Source organism: Lactuca sativa, chromosome 8, assembly GCF_002870075.4.
Source record: "Lactuca sativa cultivar Salinas chromosome 8, Lsat_Salinas_v11, whole genome shotgun sequence".
NCBI classification, from domain to species: Eukaryota; Viridiplantae; Streptophyta; class Magnoliopsida; order Asterales; family Asteraceae; genus Lactuca; species Lactuca sativa.
This window is the reverse complement of record NC_056630.2, coordinates 115,731,926-115,750,799: the sequence shown is the minus strand read 5'-3', so window position 1 is coordinate 115,750,799 and position 18,874 is coordinate 115,731,926. Positions and strand designations below refer to the sequence as shown.

Genomic DNA, 18,874 nt, shown 5'->3' with positions numbered 1-18,874 from the left:
AAAAAAAGTTGAAAAAAGCACTTTTTTGAATTCTGCATTTTTTTAGAAAAAATTAAATTAAATTTTATAAACAAAACTATAATTTTTTTAACCAAAAAATCAACATTTTAGGAGCATATATGCATATTTTTTCAAGTGTATGTATATATATTTCTTATACTATAATATTCGTAAGTAAATTATAAAAGAACACATTTTTACTTACTAATCTATAAACACAATAATACATGTATTTTATTCGATACAAAATAAAATATAAAAAACTAAGAATGCTACAAAATTTCAAATCGTTTTCATGTCTTCGTGTTAAGATTTTTATATTTTCTTCAATTTATCACTTTTTACCACTTTAATATTTTCCCAAAATTCTTCCAAATCTAGAAGAAAATAAAGAAAATTGATTAATGCAAGAACATTCACAAAAATACATACATATAAATCATGTACGATTCACATGTGATTATATAATATGATATTCACCTGTTATATATTGTTTCCTTTAAGATTCATACGTAAATTACATGTGAATCACATGTAATTCATATCTGATTCACTTGTGGTTTACATGTGAAGCACATGTGATTTATATGTGAATCACATGTAATTCATATATGATTCACTTATGATTTACGTGTCAATCATATTTAATTGATACGTGATTCATTTGTGATTTGCTTGTGAATCAAATGTGATTCACATGTGAATTACATGTGATTTATATGTGATTCACTTGTGATTTACATATGAATCACATGTGATTACATGTGAATCACATGTAATTCATATGTGATTCACTTGTGATTTACATGTAAACCACATTTAATTCATATGTAAATCACATGTAATGCATACGTGATTCATTTGTGATTTAGATGTGAATCACATGTAATTCATATGTGAATTATATGTGAGTAATTCATATGTGAATTATATGTGATTTAGATGTGAATCACATGTAATTCACTTGTGATTTACATGTGAATTGTATGTGAATTACATGTGAATCACATGTAATTCACTTGTGATTTACATGTGAATCACATTTAATTCATATGTAAATCACATGTAATTCATACGTGATTCACTTGTGATTTAAATGTAAATTACATGTAATTTATATGTGAATCACATGCAATTCATATGTATGAAGCTTGATGTTTGCTAATTTACCAGCCATGTGTTAAGTGTTAACACACAAACACACATTCCCCAAAATAAACAACATATTAGTAGTAATCAGATATGCATAGGCATAGGCATAGGGAGGTGAAGAAAGAATTATAATGTCTAATATATGATTAGCATAGAGGCATACCATTCTCCAAAACAAGTCCTCTGGTCCCAAAGGTTGAGCAGGATGGGAGTATAAGAAATGTCTTGTATATTGTCATATGGTACAAAAAATATATAAGCATTAACAAAGGTTGAGCAGGAACAAAGGAATATTGCTTGAACATCATACAATTTCTTTCTAAACTAACTGTAATTATTTATTTACTTTTTCATTTACAAGATGAATTTAAGCAACAAGATGGTTAAAAAAATTGGTAACTGACATAACCATACAAATAGGGTTTGAGAAAGATGGTGATAATAGGGCAACGGGGTTACAGTTATTAAAATAAAATAAAGTACCAGAAAACAAAGTTATAATCTTGTAGCATTGCATGTCTAGTTGATGTAAGAGAAGGGCATATAAAAAAGAATTTAAGTTTCATATTTGGTTAAACTGTGATAAGATAAAGTTGAGCCATGTGAAAATTTTATATATATATATATATATATATATATATATATATATATATATATATATATATATATTAAGACGGCAAATAAGGGATCGAAATTGTAGAAGTGGTGAAAAATCAATTCCCACATCAAAGTGTGTCGATTTTAGTATTTTGTAAAACTAAAGAATAAGAAACCTAAATAGACCTTTCCAAAGGACCGGGAGCATAGGCATAGCATAACTGGTAATGCAGAGCATACATCGTGGAAACTGCATACATCATGCAATAGGTTCAACAATCCCCTATTCCGACCACTTCAATTCCTCATTCCATCAATCTTCTCCTCAATTCAAACAATCTCCTATTCGGACCACTGAAATTCCTTTGCTCCCGAAGCCATTCCGACCACCACCATATTCACCTGATACCCGTTACTCAAACCCGTAACCAGTCATTAGACCGGTGGTCAAAACATTCTCGGCTCACAAAGATCCATCCTTTTTACACCCCAAACAACCTCTTCAGAACAAAAACTCTGGACACATACAAAATCCAAGCTGAATTAAGTTTCATTTCATCAAATATATACCGATCCCATTCCAACAATTCACAATTCTATCGGCCTTTAGTGTTTCACTTAGATGGATTCTGGTCGGTTTCCACTAACAAGCTTTGTATGGTGGCGTCCGCTCAGTAGCTCTCTAAACCATGCTTGAAAATCAAAACCAGATAAAAAATGTAGGAATCGAAGAGGGAATGGAATGGAATCGAAGATTACGGAGGAATGACGAATTCCTATAGGAACAAAATGTGATTCCTTCTCCTGGGCTGATTTTCATTCCATGGAACGGAATTGTATATTAAGTATTATTAGTTTTGTTTATATAATTTTCAGAACTTCAATAACATTGATAATTTTATTAGAATAATTCCATTTTAAGATTTCATGGTTCTAATTTTGTAGACCATTTCATTAAAGTGATGAATAAACTTTTCTTGACTGTTTGAAATACATATAATATATATTTCAAACAACATAAAATATGTTTATATGCAATTTATTTAGTTTTACATAGTCACACATTTATCTATTTAGAATTTGTTTTTAAAAATACAACTTTCTTTATTGCAAATTAATGCTATTCTAGGAAATTTGATTGTAAAGAAAAGCCAAAAACAAAACAATATAACATTTCAATATTATGTAGTAAAATCTTGAAATGAACATACCCTTAATGTACCACGTGATTGAAGATTTTCCATCAACCATATGACTATGAATTGTTTTATCCGAATCAGCAAGATCACTGATAGACAAACATGATAAAATTATAAGAAAATGATGAATAAAACAAAAGGTAGTAATATTAATTCTAGAAAAATACGATACTTTTATATTTGCAAAAAAGTGTCAAATTTTAATTGTTTTGCTTCTGGCTATAAGATTCTCGGTATGTTTAAGCTTCATTAAGGAACAAAAATATGTAGAAATGAATAATAGTTGGAGGAAAACCATTGCTTATTCTAGGAGTTGCAGAGCCAACAATGTTGATGTAAAAGTTTATGTTCAAGTTTGCAAAAGATCAAAAGGATTTAGGGCAACCCCTTTTTCTAGCTTGGTCTGGATAATACTTTCTGACTATTATTCATATGATTAGGATACACTTTAAAAACATTTTATCACTTAACTTAAAAAATATATTTATATATTAATTTAAGTTACGTAATGTGAATGAGAATAGGTTTTGCGTTTGGACTGCTTTTTTGCTGATTCTGCTTTTTATTCTGGGTGCCTGCTTAATTATCAATAGATTCACACGTGTGGCTGGTGAATTATTTGGTCTTCTAATTGCAATGCTCTTCATGCAACAAGCTATTAAAGTGAGTATCAGTATATTCTAATTCATCTTATATAAACTTTTTAGAATAATATTTGCTAATATGACATAGGAAAGCCTAGTAGGAGCCCTTGCCTTTATTTTAAATCCATATCCGACCCTTAATAATCATATAATCTTCAACAATCAATATAATTAAACTACCCGACAACTAAAACTTGTTATTACATCTTTAAATTACATTTCTTACTTAGATAATCAGTTTATGGTTCACCAAAATAAAAGAAATATCAATATTTCGTACCACCATCATAAGTTCATAACAATTAACAAAATAAATGAAAAATGGTAGTAAAATGAGTGGTCAAGGTCATGATCATAAACCGTGTCTTTCCACCAGCCAATCCTTAAACTGCTATCATTCTGAAAGTCTGCATACATAAAACTAAACAACAAACAAACAAATTACCAAATTACCATTTTTGGTAATTTCGTCAAGAAGAAGAAGAAGAAGAATGATGTTGAGAGAAAAACTTTGACACACTTGAACAAAAGTTAGAACAAGTATATAGCGAAATAGTTAATCTTGAAGGATCTATTAGCTCAACAACAATATTAATAGTTAGAAGTTAGCGAGTTAGATGCAGAAAGTAAAGAAATGTAAATGAATACAATTGTTATATCAAGTATACACATAAGTTGATTCATAACAAGGAATGCATTCAAACCAAGTTAATAAGGAAGATCAAACTTAGTGATTAAGTCTCAAAGACTTGCTCCGGAGAGAGGTTATAATCAGATATGTTTCAGTAATAATTGAGAGTAAGAAGTGAAGACTTGAGAGATAGAGAAGATAACTTTGGAGTAATGTATTCAGAATAGATCATAAGTTATTAGTGTTTGATACAATAGAATGAGCTCTTATTTATAGAGACTCAAGAAGAACACTAGATTACAACTCTAGGGTAGCCATGCAAGGCACACTGGACAATAGAGTGAATTACAGTAAGACAAGTAATGTAATCTAGCTATGATGACTGCGGTAGCAAAAGACTCTTATTGCGGTTGCTGATGAGGAGACTGACTGTAGGTGTTGAAGAGGTTGCAGTAGCAAGTTTGGATGCAGTAGTAGTTGCGGTAGTTGAAGTTCAAGAGGGTCACTTTCATGATTCAACAATTTCCCCCTAAGTGACCTCTTTAACTTTGGTTCAGCTATCAAGTTTGAGGAACTTCATCAGAATCCACCAAAATTTCCTGACGTTTTGCAGCCATGTAATTCTTCTTGTGATCTCGAGCTTGACTTCTACGGTAGTATGCTTCGATTTTTCAACTGCGATCCGGCATATGTCAAGTTGTTTCTTGGTCAGGCGGTGCATAGCAGTCATAGGAATGAAATATTTGACATTATAAATCTTTCTTTGAATATCACTCCAAGATCAGGAAAGTTTGTTGCGTGATATGTGCATAATTGGTGCATACTAAGTATACATTATTATTCATTTATTAGCTAAATTATTGCATATTATGGACAAAAGGTACCTAAAAGTGTTTAAATTATGTTTTTCAGTCCAAAGATGAAGCTCGGAAGCGAAAGAAAGCGGGAGAAACAGTTAGAAGATCGAGGATGAAATAAAGAAGAAAAACGCTAAAAATGGCACTGACTCGGCGAGTCAGATCGACTACTCGGCGAGTCCAATCGAAGAATCGAGAAGATAATGACTCGGGATCCCAGAGAGTTATCACAATACGGGGAATGTGAGAGGGACTCGACGAGTCACCACCTGACTCGACGAGTCGATTCGTATATATAAAGATAATTCCTCAGAACGATAGAGGAGAGTTCTGGAACGATTTAGAAGAGTTTAGCTACGATTGAGAAGGCATAAAAACCCTAGAAGACGACGAAAGAAGCTAGAATTCAATCCAGGAGAGTAATTGAGGCAAAATTTCATCATTCCACTTATTCTTTTGTTTTATCATTATGGTTAAGCAATTTGACTTTGTTTTTTTGTTGTTATTTACTTCAATTATGAGCTAAAACCTTTAGACTTCTGTTTGGGGATACAAAGTTGACAATATGGTTTGATTGATTGGTAGGATTAATTCTAAGTTGGTTAATTTTTGTTATGTTAGCTTGCTAAAGAACCTTGTGTGTGAATAATAATTAATTTTCTGTTAATAGGAAGATAATTGATTAGCATGAACGTCTATTGATTATTAACCTCATATGCTATGTGATCACTATGCCATATGTCTAGGATTAATGAATATGAAACTAGAATTAATAAGAAAATTGAGTAAATCCATGTGCAAGCTTGTAAGATGACCATCAAACAAGAAGTTAATTAAAAGAATAAATTAGTTAACTATTGCAAGTCTAACTTAACCCGAATAATTAATCTAGTGAATTTAATTAAATTAGACAATTGGCCACTGTTTAAGTTAGTTTATTTGCTAAGGATTAGGGTAGTGAATACGAATCTAATCACTTGAATCGGTAATCAACGAAAGAATTAATCCATTGCACCATTACCTTGAAATCAACCATAGAGTCAACCAAGTTGAACTAAACAGAAGTTCCTTTCCAATTATTGAATCTAGTTAAGTCTTTATTTTCTAGTTCTTAAATTAGTAATAGTTAGTAAGTTTCTAGTCTTGTAAAACTAGAGAAAACCCCTACTTATTAATTAACTTAGATAAAATTAGTTTTTAATTATAATTTACCGTTCCCTGTGATCGATACCCTGCTTATTTAGCTATACCACAATTGATAGGTTCACTGCCTTTTGTGTGTTATTTAATAATTAAAAGTAGGTTTAAAACTAAGTGAGTTTGCACACATCAAGTTTTTGGCGCCGTTGCCTGGGAACGGTTCTAAAATTAATATTAAATTCTAGTTTAATCGATCCTTTGTGTGGGATTTATCTTACACAAAGTTATTTACAAAGTAATTCAGTAAGTAGAATTAGTTTTATTACAATTCTGTTTTTAGGATAACTAGAAATTTTTTTTTAGTTTGTGCCTTGAACTCACCGAGTGCATTCGAGCAGACTCGGCGAGTACATCGCTGTTTCAGTTTTAATTTTTTATTTCGTTTTTGTTCTTTTTACGCGTTTTGTTTCTTTTGTTTTGTTTGTTTACAGTTGTTTCATGACTCGAGGATCTGATACACCTCTGGTCCCTCCTTTGGAAGACCCGGAATCCGCACTAAGAAGAATCAAAGGAAAAGACGTTGGAGAAACCACATCTTCAAAGAACTCACCACTCAAAAACTTAAAGTCCGTTTTCAGCAAGAAGAAGAGTAGCAAATCAGGAGCATCCAGTGCCTCGTTAACAGTTGAAGAACCAATTCAAGAAGATATCGAGTACGAGACCGAGGAAGAAGAAGAAGAGCATACTTACGAGCACGAAACCGATTCCGAAGAAGAGTTAGCTATCACAATGGCTAACATTGATGAAGTCCCCATGGGGGGATGGAAGAAAAGGATGCGTGATGACACCGGGCCGGGACTTGTGCAACCTGCAATTCCCGCGACCGCTACTTTCGAACTAAAAGGCCATATTCTCGCCCAACTCAAGGAGATTCCTCTTTACGGGAAGGATCACGAAGACGCTTACAAGCACTTGGACGAAGTGAATGATGTGGCCGATTACTTCAACGTACCGAATGTTCCACGCGAGACCCAGCTTCTTCGCATGGTTCCCGTCACATTTAAAGGAGCTGCAAAAGATTGCTTAAAGTCACTTCCTCCCGGATCGGTCACCACATGGGCCAAGATGAAAGAAGAGTTCATAGACCATTTCTGCCCGCCCTCCAAGATAGCCAAGCTAAAGAAAGCCATTGCCAACTTCGAGCAACAACCCGGAGAATCTCTCTATGAAGCTTGGGAAAGGTACAAGAGCCTACTTAGAAATTGCCCACACCATGACCTTAATAGCCAACAAGAGGTCTCCATCTTCTATGATGGAGTCAATGTCACCACAAGGCAATTGCTTGATTCTCAAGGCCCGCTCACAAAGAAGGCGCCCCCGGTAATTAAAGAATTAATTGAAGAATTCTCTAAGCACTCTAGAGAATACCACAATCCGAGAAACGAAGTAAGTCGGAGGGGTAGTGAACGCGGAAAATGATAGCATGGCGACGGTGATAGCTAAGCTTGATAGTCTAGATCGAAGAATGACAAAAATGGATCAAACAATCCATGCTATTAGAGTAGGATGCGAAAATTGTAGAGGGCCCCATCTCACCAAAGATTGTGATGTGGATGAGAATGGAAATAAGAAAGCTCAAGTCTTCTATTCAAGTGGCGATCGATATGATGAAAATTGGCGGAAACCTAAGAAGGAATGGCTACCATACGAAGAGTATAAGAAGGAAAAAGGAGGAGAAATACAAGCAGAAGGAGAGGGGACTATACCAAAAGGAACAACCGGTAGAAAAGAAAGCCGATTTAGAAGAGTTATTCACTAGATTCATAGCCACGTCCGAAAAAAGACACAATGATCACGATGCTGCCATACACGAGACCAGAAACATGCTAAGGAATCAGCAAGCATCAATTCTCAACATTGAGAAACAGCTGGGGCAGCTTACGTATCAAGTGAATGATAGAAGACCGGGTCAACTTCCAAGTAACACCGAACCCAATCCAAGAATGGAGAATGTAAGTGTAATAACCTCCAGCAGTGAAGAAACATTTACAGAAGCACTGAGAATCTCCAAGAAGAAGGTAGAAAAGATAGAAGAATCGGACCCAGCAAAACCCGATCCGAATCGCTGAGTCACTCCATTGGACTCGACGAGTCCATGCGTAAATGATAAAACTATCAGTTCTTTGAAGCCTTATAATCCTCCTCTGCCATACCCAATCAAAGCCATGCCTGCAGAAAAAGTAGAAGCATACAGAACCTACATGAAGCATGTTAAAGCTTTACAAGTTAATGTGCCATTTGTGGAAACAATGCTCCAAACACCTAATTACTTCAACTTGCTTAAGGGCCTTTTTGCTGCTAGGAAAGATTTGGCTGAAGTTGCGGAAATATTGTTGAGTGAGCTACCTGAAAAGAAGGGTGATTCGGGAAATATTGTGATTCCGTGCCAATTTGGTAATGAAGTTTTCACCCGAGCATTAGCTGATTCGGGGGCAAGCATCAATCTGATGCCTTTTTCATTCTTTAAGAAGTTGAATTTACCAGAACCAAGGCCGGTAAATATAAAGATCCATTTGGCGGACAAGACGATAATTCATCCACAAGGCGTTTGTGAGGATCTCTTTATAAAAGTTGACAAGTTTATTTTTCCAGTAGACTTCGTGGTAGTTGATATGGAAGAAGACCCCGAAATTCCAATTATTTTGGGGAGATCATTCTTGAACACTGCGTGTGCTTTAATTGATATATGTGAGTCTAAATTGACATTAAGGGTGGGTGATGAGTCTGTAATGTTTAAAGCTATTCCAGAAGCCAAGCAAGAAGAAGAAAAGAATGAAGAAATCTCATTTATCCAATTGGATGATGAGATATTACAAAAAGAGCTTGCACTTTTGCTAAAAGAAGATCCAAGAAAGTTTTTGATACACTCTGAAGAAGATGGAGATGTTAACAAGGACTTGGAGGAGTTAGAAAAGCTACTGGAAGGAGCCAACTCAGAAAACACCCAAGAATTGATGGAACCCGATCAGACTCGCTGAGTCACTTTAATGGACTCGATGAGTCCAGTCGAATTTGACAGAGACTTGGCCGACTTAGATCTGTTTGTTACTAGTTCTTCACATACCTTGGATTTAGATATTATTCATGATTCTTTAGAAGAACAAACAGCAGAAGGAGGAATGGGAATGAAAGTTCAATATGCCGATATAGCATGTCTTGATACGATTCCGTTTGAAGATGGGTGGAATACAGGAAAGGATGAAGAGACAAAGGAAAGGAGGGTGGAAGCTGATCAACCATTCACTACTAAACCTAAAGCACGAACCATCACGAAATATGAAGTAATTAAATTTAAAGAAAAGGAGGTGCAAGAGAAGGTGAAAAAGAATGGGGTAAAGAAGAAAAAGAGGAAAAGGGAAGCCCAAGCAGCTGAGGATGATGCTGTGAAAAAGAAAAGAGATGCATTGAAAAGGGATTACGAGAAGAAGATTCATGCTTACAAGACCAAGTACAAACCACAAAAAGTTAGGCGTGCGTTCCCGATGCTCGAAGATGACGAAACGTAGATGGGAAGGAGTCTAGCTAATGACTCCTTAAAAAGAAGCGCTTGACGGGAGGCAACCCGTTGTTTAGAGTTTGCTTTCTTTTACTTTTTTTTTTAGATTTTTGGTTTTGTTTGATTATTTTTTTTCTGAATCATCGAACATGTATGCTTGAGAATATGCATGGACTAAGTGTGGGGTGAAATGAAGATTCTTTTCTAAACAAATGATAAAATTTTTAAAATTTTTTTTAATGGTTTGCAAGACACTCGCCAAGTCTGACCATGACTCGACGAGTCCATTTAGAATTCAGAAGGAAGTATCATCGCGACCAGACTCGCCGAGTCTGACCCTGACTCGACGAGTCGGTCTTATTCACAGAGAAAAAAAATATTAACTTTTACAATCGGTAATTAGGGTTTTCACCCTAAAGTTTTCAGTTTTCTTTCACACACACTCGTCGTGCCTCCTTTTCTCTCCAATTTCTCAAGCATTCATCTTTTTCCTTCAATTATTCTTCGAATCTTTCAAGTACCATCTCAAAAGGTAATGAATTTCTTCTTGTTTTCTGTTAAGAACATGATTATAAGGCTATCTATGATAGAAATTGCATGAAAAAACCCGTTTTTGAAAAGTAGTAAATTTCTAGGGTTTTGATTTTTCATGAATTATGTTGTTTTGAATGCTTATTCTGGCCTTAATACCTTAATAATATGTGCCTAGACAAAACCCTTGACGTAATTTCCAGGTTCCATGGTCCAATTTCCATTGACCCGCCAACTGACTCGTGCAGTTCTTGCGACTCGCCGAGTCGGCCATGGACTCGACGAGTCGAGTCGGGGACCATCTGCTTGATACGTTTTAATCTGTGTTTTCTGGGTTTTGCATTTTTGTTTTGCAGAAATCATGTTCAGAAGGGGGCAAAGTTCCAGTGGCCATCAAGGGGACTTTCCTTGGTTGAATTTCACGCAAATCGAGCCCGCTTCAACATTGCGGAAGTGGAAGAAGAAGTTGGCTGACATAAAGAAGAAAGAGATCTATGTGCCCAACCAGATAGATTGGGATTGGTTGCAAAGTGTACGTTATGAGGAGGAGTTAGCTCCTTATCTTTTAAAGAAGTTTCACCATGAAGGCGAAACAATGATTTGCGACGGGTGGAGCCGGGTCTTCCGTATTCAAGAGCTGGTTTATTTGGAGTTGTGTTTGGAGTTCTTCTCCACGGTATCTTTCACCGGGGGAGTGGATGTTTATCACCCGTCAAGCTTTAGTTTCTGCCTTGGGGGAGAATTTCATCAATGCTCTGTGGTGGACCTTGCCTGTCGATTAGGAATTTATGACCAGCCCTTGGTCTCAACAGATATCTTTCGGGCCTTTTTGGCACAAACCCATATGGTGTTTCCCGAAGGAGTTACGAGCGCGGGCTGGTGGAATACAATTGGTAACAAGGTCTATATTCCGAAGTCGGCACAAGAAGGGAGCATTCGATCCCCAACACACCACCTCATTCATCGTCTCATTTCATCCACCATCAACCAAAGGAAGGATGATGACAAGGTTTCTAAACTTGATGTCTTCTATTTATGGAGCATTATCACACCCGGCGTTTTTTGAAATATTCCTTGGTGTCTAGCTTCATATCTCTCGGAGGGTGCAATTAAGGATCGCAAAACTTCTCGAATCAATGGTGGTATGTTTGTCACCCGGCTAGCCAACTCGTTTAGGTTGATGAACCGTGGTGCATGGAACTTTATGACGATGATTCCTACGCCTCCATTCAATCCAATTCTTTTCCGGCGGGCCAGGATTATTGAAGATTATGGTGGTGGCCATTATGCCATTCCGAATGATGATCCGGTGGTTGGTTCTGAAGCACCGGGAAGAAGGGTTAGATTGAGGAGAGAGCGGGATGTGGAGGAAGAGCCGCCGGTGATTCCGGTTGATAATGAAGAAGTACCAATGGATTGGTACAATGTGGAAATGAGGCGGCTACAAGATCAAATGGCGCGGAGCTTGAATTTTAGGAACCAATCACATATCCGACTTTTCGACCACTTTAACATTCCGCACATCGATGGTGGTAACTTTCCATATATTCCATCATGGGAAGAGGTGGTAAGTGCAAGAAGAAGTGGTGCGGGAGGAAGTGGAGCAGGGCTAGATGATCATGATGATGATGAGGATTAGTTTCATTGCGATTTTTTTTAAAACAATCTTTTTATTTTTGTGTTTGTTTTTATTTGGTTTGTTTGATGCTTTGACAAATTTTCAGAATTGAATTAGGAGTGCTAGCTTCAAAAGGGTTTAGAATCATAGAATCAAAGTGAGAAAGAGAGTCAAGAAAGAGGAGCGTTAGAGTTAAAGTATTGAGTCCGGTCCTTAGAGATGTTGGCAAGGGAGTCTAGAAGTGAATAGAAAGTATAGAGAGTTTATTGGAAGTTGGATCAGATGCAGAATGCTATTATTTTCATTCAGTGACCAACTTGTCGAGTGCATTAAGCTAACTCGACGAGTCGCCCTTAATTCTCAAAAATCCGAATATTTCCCGAAGTAACTCGACGAATCTGGTATATACTCGACGAGTCGTTTGGTTTCATGTCGAAGGGGACTGCTGATTTGATGCTGATAAGAGTACCACTTGACCATTTATTCTTCCTATATTGATTCCTGAAGATCTTACACTGTTTTTCCGCGTATTTGGAGCGACCCACATGAGATTTGACACCCAAGGCATGGATGAGATGATACCATGTCTAAAGTCAATTGAAGTTGAAGCTAAAATGAAAGTGACCAACCTATCCACTGCTATCCCAGGGGAGTTTGTTCCAATTCCCTCTTTATTCTCTTTTTATGTTTTTATCATGCATAATATGCAATGAGGGCATTGCATAAAATAAGTGTGGGGTAGGGGGTTGGTTACATATTAGAAAATTTAGAGTCTTAATTTAGGTTAATTTTAAAATTTTTGCATACCAAAAGTATTACTTAGGATTTAATTTAGAAAATTTTGGTAAAAGTGAAATTAGGATCCTATGTTAGAATTGTGTTGATAATTGCATGAAGACCCAAATGTTTAGTTGAGCCTATATACGTTCTAGTGCATTTGTGGCTTCCTTATTCCAGTGAAATCATGGGATAAAAACACGACCCTGCTCAGCCTGAAGGATGCAATATGTTTAGCAGCCTAAAACTGAAATGTATCCAGGAAGATTGTTATCGTTAGCCCATAAAGGTTGAGATTGAGCGCCCCTACTTAAGCATGTAGCGATCTGAGTGAAAAAAAGTGAGTTACATGTTAAAAAAAAAAGAGAGAGAGAGAGAATTACAAGAAAAGTTGAGGAATTTTTGGAGCATCAAAGTTAAGTATGAAATTAGAAGATCAAAATTCCGAAGATTCAAAAAGTTGAAGATACAAAAAATCAAACAATAAAGGTGGGGAATTCAAAGAGATCAAAGATCAAATTATTAAAGGAAGTGAAGAATTCCAAAAGAGCTCCATAGTGGTATCGAAAAAGTTGTAATTCTAGATTATGTATGCTTGGGTTGCTCAATTAAAAACACCTTGAGGGTAAGAGGTTTTCTGCGGATGGATTCGGAGGGATGCATAAAATGAGCATAGTTCGGGATGAGTGGGCAAGTGTTTATGAGGATTGTGAGTATTTGGAGTATGGGAGGTCTTTAGGAAAAATTTTAGACACAAATGCATGCGTTGCGGTCTTGGCGTAATGGCTGGGTTAGATTGGAGTTGTCATATTTGATTCTAATATGTTTAAAATTTAGTTTTGCTTGGGGGAAAGCAAAAGACAAGTGTAAGGTATTTTGATATGTGCATAATTGGTTCATATTAAGTATACATTATTATTCATTTATTAGCTAAATTATTGCATATTATGGACAAAAGGTACCTAAAAGTGTTTAAATTATGTTTTTCAGTCCAAAGATGAAGCTCGGAAGCGAAAGGAAGCGGGAGAAACAGTTAGAAGATCGAGGATGAAATAAAGAAGAAAAACGCTAAAATGGCACTGACTCGGCGAGTCAGATCGACTACTCGGCGAGTCCAATCGAAGAATCGAGAAGATAATGACTCGGGATCCCAGAGAGTTATCACAATACGGGGAATGTGAGAGGGACTCGACGAGTCACCACCTGACTCGACGAGTCGATTCGTATATATAAAGATAATTCCTCAGAACGATAGAGGAGAGTTCTGGAACGATTTAGAAGAGTTTAGCTACGATTGAGAAGGCATAAAAACCCTAGAAGACAACGAAAGAAGCTAGAATTCAATCCAGGAGAGTAATTGAGGCAAAATTTCATCATTCCACTTATTCTTTTGTTTTATCATTATGGTTAAGCAATTTGACATTGTTTTTTTGTTGTTATTTACTTCAATTATGAGCTAAAACCTTTAGACTTCTGTTTGGGGATACAAAGTTGACAATATGGTTTGATTGATTGGTAGGATTAATTCTAAGTTGGTGAATTTTTGTTATTTTAGCTTGCTAAAGAACCTTGTGTGTGAATAATAATTAGTTTTCTGTTAATAGGAAGATAACTGATTAGCATGAACATCTATTGATTATTAACCTCATATGCTATGTGATCACTATGCCATATGTCTAGGATTAATGAATATGAAACTCGAATTAATAAGAAAATTGAGTAAATCCATATGCAAGCTTGTAAGATGACCATCAAACAAGAAGTTAATTAAAAGAATAAATTAGTTAACTATTGCAAGTCTAACTTAACCTGAATAATTAATCTAGTGAATTTAATTAAATTAGACAATTGGCCACTGTTTAAGTTAGTTTATTTGCTAAGGATTAGGGTAGTGAATACGAATCTAATCACTTGAATCGGTAATCAACGAAAGAATTAATCCATTGCACCATTACCTTGAAATCAACCATAGAGTCAACCAAGTTGAACTAAGCAGAAGTTCCTTTCCAATTATTGAATCTAGTTAAGTCTTTATTTTCTAGTTCTTAAATTAGTAATAGTTAGTAAGTTTCTAGTCTTGTAAAACTAGAGAAAACCCCTACTTATTAATTAACTTAGATAAAATTAGTTTTTAATTATAATTTACCGTTCCCTGTGATCGATACCCTGCTTATTTAGCTATACCACAATTGATAGGTTCACTGCCTTTTGTGTGTTATTTAATAATTAAAAGTAGGTTTAAAACTAAGTGAGTTTGCACACATCATTGCACCTAGAGATCTTTCTTCGAAGCCTTCAGTAGGCATTGGCAGAGGTTCAAGAGGTGAGAGATCAAACTTCTTGAGGATGGTGGGGTAGATATCCGCATCTATCTTGGCAAAGTCACAGACCGTATCCTTAGAAAAGAACTGGATTTTTCAAGCGCAATCTTCATCTTGGGGTGCTTCTCAGACTTATTTTGAAACACCTTGGTAATGAGGAAGATTTCTTCCGGATTCATGCAAGGGAAGTCTGCCTGGCTACGGACATAGTCATGTTCCCTTCTTGTCAGGGTGTACTGGATGTATTCAGCCTTCATAAATTTCCGGACTTTGTAGTTCTTGTGTGCGGATGGTCTGTCGTTAGACCATATGTTTTCGATGGAGGAGGCATGCTTATCATAAATTCAATTCACTCTCTCAAATTCCATCGGCAGTCGTTTGTGATCTAGAAGGCTCTGGTCAAACTGCTCAAATACAGTGAAGTACTTGGCATTTGGAGAAATTGGTATATCCCAATACCCGTCTGAGGGGGGGGGGGGGTCAGCGTATGTAAGGTGCGGTCTGTAATCTTCATCTAGCAAGAGACGGTGCGGATTGACCCATGAATTAATCAAGGATTCGTCTATCATAGTGTCAAATCCGCATTCTCTCCAAATTAATTCTGCCAGCTTGGCTGCTTTCCAATCATGCTTTCTTTAGGCGGTGGCAGGAGAGTCCGTGGTGCTTGGAGAAGACATGTATTCAACCAAGTTCTTGAAGTGGGGAGGAGTCTCTAGCTTTTTAGGAGAGACTTCCCTTGGTGGAGTCGTATGTGGTGGAGTGTGATGGGATGGTGAAGGAGTGGGAATTTTCTCTGTGATGATGGGGGAACTCTGATGAATGGAAGTATCAGAGTGATGGACTTCTTCTTTGTCTTCACTTCCCCCTCTTGAGGGATGCAACGCGGGTGCTTCCTCAAGCCATTGCTTAAGTCCATCAACCTTGGCACGGACCTCTTGGAATTGAGCTTTGAGGGTTTCTGCCATTCGGGAATTATAAGGAGTAGAGGAGCTGAAGAGTAGTTTGTGAATTTCCTTCATGAGTTGGAGGATATCTGAACCATGGAAGTTAGAGGAGAGGGATTTCTACAGTCTGTTGATTGTGGCATGAAGAACAGAGATAGTGGACTCATAAGCAGTATGAGTCTCATCTATCAATTTCTTAGACTGAGAAGCTTGATCAACGATGGCTGCCTGGAGATCCGCTTTGATTGCGGTTACCTCAGTGATGAGGCGATCTACTGCAACCATGAATTCTTTGTGGTCAGCCTTGCGATTGTTGTCAAGGGACCGGATCCCCATCTCTACTTTTAGAGAGATTCTTTCTGTAGCCATGCGTTCCCTTGTTTCTAGACGTTCTATTCTTTCAATCAGTGACTATGGTCCTGGGGTGTCATCAGGTTGCGGTTGAGTTGGCGTGACCGCAGCCATAATCTAACCAACTTTGGCTTGAAGGCTCATGAACTCCTTCCGGGTGACTACATTCTTCTTCTTTTTCTTTTTTCTCTTTAGGCTTGGAAGTCGAATGATGAGAACCGCTGGAATCCTCTTCTTCATCAACCATCATTAAGTCATCATCTGAAGGGTTTGGCTTGTTGACTTCTTCGATGTCTTCATCATCAAAACCGAATGTGGGAGCTGAACTGAGTTCGATTGCGGATCCTTCCTCTTGTGATGGATTGACTATAGGAGTGTGAATTGGAGGGGGAGTTGAAGTAGGAGGGACTTTGGAGGTACCTATGACTGTACCTGAAGCTTGAGCTTTTAGGACTGTTTCAGCCATCTCATCCATCCAGTTTTGAACTTTGAGAATGGTGGCTACGGTATTGGCATTGCTGATAGCATTTGCCCAATACTTTGCCACAGACTGGATTTCCTGCTCCTTTTGTTGTTGTTGCTTTATTTGTTGTTCCTTGCGGGCTTGAAATGCTCTTTTGAGATTGTACTGTAACCAAGAGTCATTGGATGCATCACCGTCAAATCCTTCAAAGCGCACCGAAGTGTCCTTCAGGTCCACGGATCCTTGCACATTTGTGCTCACCGTGCCTAAACCACCTGTAAAAGATGTAAGTAGAGTAGGATTTCCTGAGTTTACTCGGTCTCCTTGACCCATGGTCAAGTCTGGCCTCTGCTCAGTTCTGGCATGGGCGAAAGAAGTGTCCTGCGGGTGGGAAGGTGTTTGAAGTGTTTGGGTGACGTTCAAAAGGATGGAACGAAACTCCTCGGGAGAAAAGAAATGCAGTCGGGAAGCCCTGGAGACCTTAGGGCGAGCACCAGTATCATCCTCATGGGAGTGAACTGGGGGGGAGTCTCCATGAAGTTGTGAATCAGACTCACTTTCTGAGTCTGACTGGAAAATGATGGTGGTGATGAATGGGTTTGTGGCTACCCCAAGGACTACTGGAGCCTTTTAAGAGGCTTTAGCATCAGTCCGGTCACGCATATGGATAGTGGTATCGGTTGTTTTTCCTTTTCTTGAGGATAGAAATCGGCTGCCTATCCTCATTTGAATCATCGCTAGATACGGTTGGGGGAGGTTTTGTTTTGCGTTTCTTGGTGGGTGCGGTTTGTTTGGGAGCATCCTTCTTGGGTGTTCTTTGTTTCTTCTTGGATGCCAACTGCTTTCTTCTTTGAGAAAGATTGGATAGTGTAGTAGAAGAGGGGACTACAGTATCCTCATGGTTAATAGCTATGGATGGAAGAGGCGGGGTTGAAGGGTATAGGGCAATACCCTCCGAAGCCTCAATGTGGTATGAGACATCAGTAGTCTCAAGACCAAGAGAAGAAAGGATATGATTAGGGAGTCTGCAGATCAGTCCAAAAACAATTTGATCAGAAGAAGGGTGGTACCTTTTAAGATCCTTAGTGACGAAAAAGTTGATGTCACTACCCATGTCTATTCCAGCGTCCGTATGTAGGTCTGATATGCAGAGAGACCAGAATCTTGCAAATGTGAGCTCGGTTGGGTTCTCCTTCGGGTGCTCCTTGGGAATGTACCGAAGGAAATCGTCCCATAGGATATGCCCGTAGTTGATGTCGTGTCCTGTGAAAATGCTCCATACTAATTCCAAAAGCTTTAGTATCATGTTGTCAATGCCTCCGGTTTTGTCGGATAGACAGCGGGTGACAAAGTGACATACGAACTGCCAAACCGCAGGCAGTTGGTCCTTTTTGAACTCACCAATCCCTCAAATTGATTTTTGATACCCCATCTGGTAGAAGGCTGATGTGATGTCTGATGGGTTTTGGTCCTAAGAACATCCTATGTGCTCATACAAACCCTAATGCTTGGATCTAGGTTTCTCTATTGTACATGCAAGTTATCCAAGACTATAAACCCTAATTCTAGCATACAAGTAATCATATTAACATGAGAATGGGTTTAAGATGTTACCTTGATTGTTATGTAGCAATAACAATCCCAAATCTCCTTGTATTTACTTTAGAAGGCATTGTGTAACAGCCCAAAATCTCAAGTATTGTTAAGTTGCATTTTGGGGGTGTTTTAAAGGGGAGACTCGACGAGTTGGAGCCAGACTCGCCGAGTAGGGTCGCAGGTTTGGTCGCGGGTTCACGACTGGACTCGGCGAGTCGACGCTGTTCAGCGAAAACCCTAGCCGTTCAGTATTGGGTCGTATATAAGGGTTATTATGCCGTCATTTCACGACTTTTGATCGATTGGGAAGAACCCTAGGCGACTGGGGCGGCTAGAGCAAGCTTGAAGGCCATTGGTGACCTTGAAGGAATTGTTGTGCAAGGAGGAGAAGGGTTTTAGCTAAAGGAACTGCAGGGAGTTCGAGTTCTGAAGTTTGGGGACATGGAAGGTACATCATTCAGGTAATAATTCGGATTACATTCTCCTGTGATTGATGT

General features: G+C 37.7%; 1 non-coding gene across 1 annotated transcript; it reads right to left on the bottom strand.

Moving 5' to 3' along the window:
* Positions 1-7,393: 7,393 nt before the first annotated feature.
* LOC128128256 (small nucleolar RNA R71) lies at positions 7,394-7,500 on the bottom strand. Its single transcript, XR_008226116.1, has one exon. It is a non-coding gene; the product is annotated as a small nucleolar RNA R71 (small nucleolar RNA).
* Between the last annotated feature and the right edge of the window lie 11,374 nt (positions 7,501-18,874).